We start from the raw sequence: 7500 nt of genomic DNA on the forward strand, positions 1-7500 counted from the left end.
TCACATGACCACGCTTCCTCTTCGCCGTCTGAAGAAATGAAATCATAATAACATTTAGATGAGACAGTAGATCAGTCCAGAAAACCTATATCCCTCAAACCCTAGGCATTTAGCACTCTGATAAGTTAACCCTAGGCATTTAGCATTCTGATAGGTTAACCCTAGGCATTTAGCACTCTGATAGGTTAACCCTAGGCATTTAGCATTCTGATAGGTTAACCATAGCATTTAGCACTCTGATAGGTTAACTACAGGCATTTAGCATTCTGATAGGTTAACCCACGGAATTTAGCATTCTGATAGGTTAACCTCAGGCATTTAGCATTCTGATAGGTTAACTACATGCATTTAGCACTCTGATAGGTTAACCCACGGAATTTAGCACTCTGATAGGTTAACTACAGGCATTTAGCACTCTGATAGGTTAACTACAGATGTTTAGCACTCTGATAGGTTAACCCACGGAATTTAGCACTCTGATAGGTTAACCCTAGATATGTAGCATTCTGATAGGTTAACCCTAGCATTTACCACTCTGATAGGTTAACCCTAGGCATTTAGCACTCTGGTAGGTTAACCCTAGGCATTTAGCACTCTGATAGGTTAACTACAGGCATTTAGCACTCTGATAGGTTAACTACAGGCATTTAGCACTCTGATAGGTTAACCCTAGATATGTAGCATTCTGATAGGTTAACCCTAGCATTTACCACTCTGATAGGTTAACCCTAGGCATTTAGCACTCTGATAGGTTAACCCTAGGCATTTAGCACTCTGATAGGTTAACCCTAGGCATTTAGCACTCTGATAGGTTAACCTCAGGCATTTAACACTCTGATAGGTTAACCCTAGAAATGTAGCATTCTGATAGGTTAACCCTAGCATTTAACACTCTGATAGGTTAACCCTAGGCATTTAGCACTTCGATAGGTTAACCTTAGGCATTTAGCACTTCGATAGGTTAACCCTAGACATTTAGCACTTCGATAGGTTAACCTCAGGCATTTAGCACACTGATAGGTTAGATGGAATTTTAGCCTCATTTCTTATACATGATCTAGGGTAAGGATGAAGGGAGGGGGGTAATTGATTCTGGACAAGGATGAAGGGAGGGGGTAATTGATTCTGGACAAGGACAAGGATGAAGGGAGGGGGTAATTGATTCTGGACAAGGATGAAGGGAGGGGGTAATTGATTCTGGACAAGGATGAAGGGAGGGGGTAATTGATTCTGGACAAGGACAAGGATGAAGGGAGGGGGTAATTGATTCTGGACAAGGATGGAGGGAGGGGGTAATTGATTCTGGACAAGGATGAAGGTAGGGGGAAATTGATTCTGGACAAAGATGAAGGGAGGGGGTAACTGATTCTGGACAAGGATGAAGGGGGGTAATTGATTCTGGACAAGGATGAAGGGAGGGGGTAATTGATTCTGGACAAGGATGAAGGGGGGTAATTGATTCTGGACAAGGATGAAGGGAGGGGGTAATTGATTCTGGACAAGGATGAAGGGGGGTAATTGATTCTGGACAAGGATGAAGGGGGGGGTAATTGATTCTGGACAGGGACAAGGATGAAGGGAGGGGGTAATTGATTCTGGACAAGAATGAAGGGAGGGGGTAATTGATTCTGGACAAGGATGAAGAAGGGGTAGTTGATTCTGGACAAGGATGAAGGGAGGGGGTAATTGATTCTGGACAGGGACAAGGATGAAGGGAGGGGGTAATTGATTCTGGACAAGAATGAAGGGAGGGGGTAATTGATTCTGGACAAGGATGAAGAAGGGGGTAGTTGATTCTGGACAAGAATGAAGGGAGGGGGTAATTGATTCTGGAAAAGGATGAAGGGAGGGGGTAATTGATTCTGGACAAGGATGAAGGGAGGGGGTAATTGATTCTGGACAAGGATGAAGGGAGGGGTAATTGATGCTGGACAAGGATGAAGGGAAGGGGTAGTTCATTCTGGACAAGGACAAGGATGAAGGAAGGGGTAATTGATTCTGGACAAGGATGAAGGGAGGGGTAATTGATTCTGGACAAGGATGAAGGGAGGGGTAATTGATTCTGGACAAGGATGAAGGGAGGGGGTAATTGATTCTGGACAAGAATGAAGGGAGGGGGTAATTGATTCTGGACAAGGATGAAGGGAGGGGGTAATTGATTCTGGACAAGGATGAAGGGAGGGGTAGTTGATTCTGGACAAGGATGAAGGGAGGGGGTAATTGATTCTGGACAAGGATGAAGGGAGGGGGTAATTGATTCTGGACAAGGATGAAGGGAGGGGTAATTGATTCTGGACAAGGACAAGGATGAAAGGAAGGGGTAGTTGATTCTGGACAAGGACAAGGATGAAGGGAAGGGTAATTGATTCTGGACAAGGATGAAGGGGGGTAATTGATTCTGGACAAGGATGAAGGGAGGGGGTAATTGATTCTGGACAAGGATGAAGGGAAGGGGTAGTTGATTCTGGACAAGGACAAGGATGAAGGGAAGGGGTAATTGATTCTGGACAAGGATGAAGGGAGGGGTAATTGATTCTGGACAAGGATGAAGGGAGGGGTAATTGATTCTGGACAAGGATGAAGGGAGGGGGTAATTGATTCTGGACAAGAATGAAGGGAGGGGGTAATTGATTCTGGACAAGGACAAGGATGAAGGGAAGGGTAATTGATTCTGGACAAGGATGAAGGGAGGGGGGTAATTGATTCTGGACAAGGATGAAGGGAGGGGGTAATTGATTCTGGACAAGAATGAAGGGAGGGGGGTAATTGATTCTGGACAAGGACAAGGATGAAGGGAAGGGTAATTGATTCTGGACAAGGATGAAGGGAGGGGGGTAATTGATTCTGGACAAGGATGAAGGGAGGCGGTAGTTGATTCTGGACAAGGATGAAGGGAGGGGGTAATTGATTCTGGACAGGGACAGTAGAATCATTCACCAGAGCTCTCCATTAGAGAAGACAGAAGCATGGATGATCATGTACCTTTTTAGAGGTGTACTTTTGTCTGCTGCTGCTGCTGCTGCGGGGCTGTGCACCAGGGGATCCCTGTTCTCCTCCTTCTTGACCTTGTAGATCCGGACCAGCCAGTGTTCTGAGGTGAACGCCTCCTCCAGGTGTTTCAGCTTGATGTCCTTGTTACCGATCTCAGTGTTACGCGTCCGGTCGAAACCCGGCGGCGTCCGGAAGTCCAACTGGAGGAGAGACGGACAGGTGGTGTGAGTGTTTGACAGTAAACTAGAGAGACGGACAGGTGGTGTGAGTGTTTGACAGTAAACTAGAGACAGACAGGTGGTGTGAGTGTTTGACAGTAAACTAGAGAGACAGACAGGTGGTGTGAGTGTTTGACAGTAAACTAGAGGGGCTGTGTCAGGGCTTGACATCTCTGTTACAGTAAACTAGAGGGGCTGTATCAGGGCTTGACATCTCTGTTACAGTAAACTAGAGGGGCTGTATCAGGGCTTGACATCTCTGTTACAGTAAACTAGAGGGGCTGTATCAGGGCTTGACATCTCTGTTACAGTAAACTAGAGGGGCTGTGTCAGGGCTTGACATCTCTGTAACAGTAAACTAGAGGGGCTGTGTCAGGGCTTGACATCTCTGTAACAGTAAACTAGAGGGGCTGTGTCAGGGCTTGACATCCCTGTGTAGTGACAGTAAACTAGAGGGGCTGTGTCAGGGCTTGACATCTCTGTGACAGTAAACTAGAGGGGCTGTGTCAGGGCTTGACATCCCTGTGAAGTGACAGTAAACTAGAGGGGCTGTGTCAGGGCTTGACATCTCTGTGTAGTGACAGTAAACTAGAGGGGCTGTGTCAGGGCTTGACATCTCTGTAACAGTAAACTAGAGGGGCTGTGTCAGGGCTTGACATCTCTGTAACAGTAAACTAGAGGGGCTGTGTCAGGGCTTGACATCTCTGTGACAGTAAACTAGAGGGGCTGTGTCAGGGCTTGACATCTCTGTAACAGTAAACTAGAGGGACTGTGTCAGGGCTTGACATCTCTGTGACAGTAAACTAGAGGGACTGTGTCAGGGCTTGACATCTCTGTGACAGTAAACTAGAGGGGCTGTGTCAGGGCTTGACATCTCTGTAACAGTAAACTAGAGGGACTGTGTCAGGGCTTGACATCTCTGTGACAGTAAACTAGAGGGGCTGTGTCAGGGCTTGACATCTCTGTTACAGTAAACTAGAGGGACTGTATCAGGGCTTGACATCTCTGTGAAGTGACAGTAAACTAGAGGGGCTGTGTCAGGGCTTGACATCTCTGTGTAGTGACAGTAAACTAGAGGGGCTGTGTCAGGGCTTGACATCTCTGTGACAGTAAACTAGAGGGGCTGTGTCAGGGCTTGACATCTCTGTAACAGTAAACTAGAGGGGCTGTGTCAGGGCTTGACATCCCTGTGAAGTGACAGTAAACTAGAGGGGCTGTGTCAGGGCTTGACATCTCTGTAACAGTAAACTAGAGGGGCTGTGTCAGGGCTTGACATCTCTGTAACAGTAAACTAGAGGGGCTGTGTCAGGGCTTGACATCCCTGTGAAGTGACAGTAAACTAGAGGGACTGTGTCAGGGCTTGACATCTCTGTAACAGTAAACTAGAGGGGCTGTGTCAGGGCTTGACATCTCTGTGAAGTGACAGTAAACTAGAGGGGCTGTATCAGGGCTTGACATCTCTGTGACAGTAAACTAGAGGGGCTGTGTCAGGGCTTGACATCTCTGTAACAGTAAACTAGAGGGACTGTGTCAGGGCTTGACATCCCTGTGAAGTGACAGTAAACTAGAGGGGCTGTGTCAGGGCTTGACATCTCTGTAACAGTAAACTAGAGGGGCTGTGTCAGGGCTTGACATCCCTGTGAAGTGACAGTAAACTAGAGGGACTGTGTCAGGGCTTGACATCTCTGTAACAGTAAACTAGAGGGGCTGTGTCAGGGCTTGACATCCCTGTGACAGTAAACTAGAGGGGCTGTGTCAGGGCTTGACATCTCTGTGACAGTAAACTAGAGGGGCTGTGTCAGGGCTTGACATCTCTGTAACAGTAAACTAGAGGGGCTGTGTCAGGGCTTGACATCCCTGTGAAGTGACAGTAAACTAGAGGGGCTGTGTCAGGGCTTGACATCTCTGTGACAGTAAACTAGAGGGGCTGTGTCAGGGCTTGACATCTCTGTAACAGTAAACTAGAGGGGCTGTGTCAGGGCTTGACATCCCTGTGAAGTGACAGTAAACTAGAGGGACTGTGTCAGGGCTTGACATCCCTGTGAAGTGACAGTAAACTAGAGGGACTGTGTCAGGGCTTGACATCTCTGTGACAGTAAACTAGAGGGGCTGTGTCAGGGCTTGACATCCCTGTGAAGTGACAGTAAACTAGAGGGACTGTGTCAGGGCTTGACATCTCTGTGACAGTAAACTAGAGGGGCTGTGTCAGGGCTTGACATCTCTGTGACAGTAAACTAGAGGGGCTGTGTCAGGGCTTGACATCCCTGTGAAGTGACAGTAAACTAGAGGGGCTGTGTCAGGGCTTGACATCTCTGTGACAGTAAACTAGAGGGGCTGTGTCAGGGCTTGACATCTCTGTAACAGTAAACTAGAGGGGCTGTGTCAGGGCTTGACATCCCTGTGAAGTGACAGTAAACTAGAGGGGCTGTGTCAGGGCTTGACATCTCTGTGAAGTGACAGTAAACTAGAGGGGCTGTGTCAGGGCTTGACATCTCTGTGACAGTAAACTAGAGGGGCTGTGTCAGGGCTTGACATCTCTGTAACAGTAAACTAGAGGGGCTGTGTCAGGGCTTGACATCTCTGTGACAGTAAACTAGAGGGGCTGTGTCAGGGCTTGACATCTCTGTAACAGTAAACTAGAGGGGCTGTGTCAGGGCTTGACATCTCTGTGACAGTAAACTAGAGGGACTGTGTCAGGGCTTGACATCTCTGTGACAGTAAACTAGAGGGGCTGTGTCAGGGCTTGACATCCCTGTGAAGTGACAGTAAACTAGAGGGGCTGTGTCAGGGCTTGACATCCCTGTGAAGTGACAGTAAACTAGAGGGGCTGTGTCAGGGCTTGACATCCCTGTGAAGTGACAGTAAACTAGAGGGGCTGTGTCAGGGCTTGACATCCCTGTGAAGTGACAGTAAACTAGAGGGGCTGTGTCAGGGCTTGACATCCCTGTGAAGTGACAGTAAACTAGAGGGGCTGTGTCAGGGCTTGACATCTCTGTGACAGTAAACTAGAGGGGCTGTGTCAGGGCTTGACATCTCTGTGACAGTAAACTAGAGGGGCTGTGTCAGGGCTTGACATCTCTGTGACAGTAAACTAGAGGGGCTGTGTCAGGGCTTGACATCCCTGTGAAGTGACAGTAAACTAGAGGGGCTGTGTCAGGGCTTGACATCCCTGTGAAGTGACAGTAAACTAGAGGGGCTGTGTCAGGGCTTGACATCTCTGTGACAGTAAACTAGAGGGGCTGTATCAGGGCTTGACATCTCTGTGACAGTAAACTAGAGGGGCTGTGTCAGGGCTTGACATCCCTGTGAAGTGACAGTAAACTAGAGGGGCTGTGTCAGGGCTTGACATCCCTGTGAAGTGACAGTATATGGATGCATTAGGTCACAGTCCAGGTTCCTGGCAGTTCCAGGTCTCCAGTTCAGGGTGGTTTGTAAGTGCACACATACAGAGGAACTGATATTACGTTACAGAAGGGGGTTGATACGGTGGAGGTGAACATCTCTAACCTGCATCTCTCCAAAGCGGTAGTACGACATCTTATACATCAGACAGTTGAGTAGGATGGGAGACCCCGCTTTGTCCACCCTAAACTCTCCCTGGGGGGTGAAGTAGTCACTCTCCTGAGGAGGGGACAGACAGACAGTTTAGTACCCTCATTCTGAGAAGGGGACAGACAGACAGTTTAGTACTCTCCTGAGGAGGGGACAGACAGACAGTTTAGTACCCTCATCCTGAGGAGGGGACAGACAGACAGTTTAGTATCCTCATCCTGAGGAGGGGACAGACAGACCGTTTAGTACCCCACAGTTTACCTCACTCTGCGATCCTTATATACCCCACAGTTTACCTCACTCTGCGATCCTTATATACCCCACAGTTTACCTCACTCTGCGATCCTTATATACCCCAGTTTACCTCACCCTGCGATCCTTATATACCCCACAGTTTACCTCACCCTGCGATCCTTATATACCCCAGTTTACCTCACCCTGCGATCCTTATATACCCCACAGTTTACCTCACCCTGCGATCCTTATATACCCCAGTTCACCTCACTCTGTGATCCTTATATACCCCACAGTTTACCTCACTCTGTGATCCTTATATACCCCACAGTTTACCTCACTCTGCGATCCTTATATACCCCACAGTTTACCTCACCCTGCGATCCTTATATACCCCACAGTTTACCTCACCCTGCGATCCTTATATACCCCAGTTTACCTCACCCTGCGATCCTTATATACCCCACAGTTTACCTCACTCTGCGATCCTTATATACCCCAGTTT

General features: G+C 48.0%; 1 pseudogene; it reads right to left on the reverse strand.

The window, feature by feature from the left end:
* The window catches only part of LOC124020747, a 114390-nt pseudogene that overhangs the window by 173 nt on the left and 106717 nt on the right, over nucleotides 1–7500 (reverse strand).

This window comes from Oncorhynchus gorbuscha, unplaced genomic scaffold (assembly GCF_021184085.1).
Source record: "Oncorhynchus gorbuscha isolate QuinsamMale2020 ecotype Even-year unplaced genomic scaffold, OgorEven_v1.0 Un_scaffold_897, whole genome shotgun sequence".
Taxonomy (NCBI): Eukaryota; Metazoa; Chordata; class Actinopteri; order Salmoniformes; family Salmonidae; genus Oncorhynchus; species Oncorhynchus gorbuscha.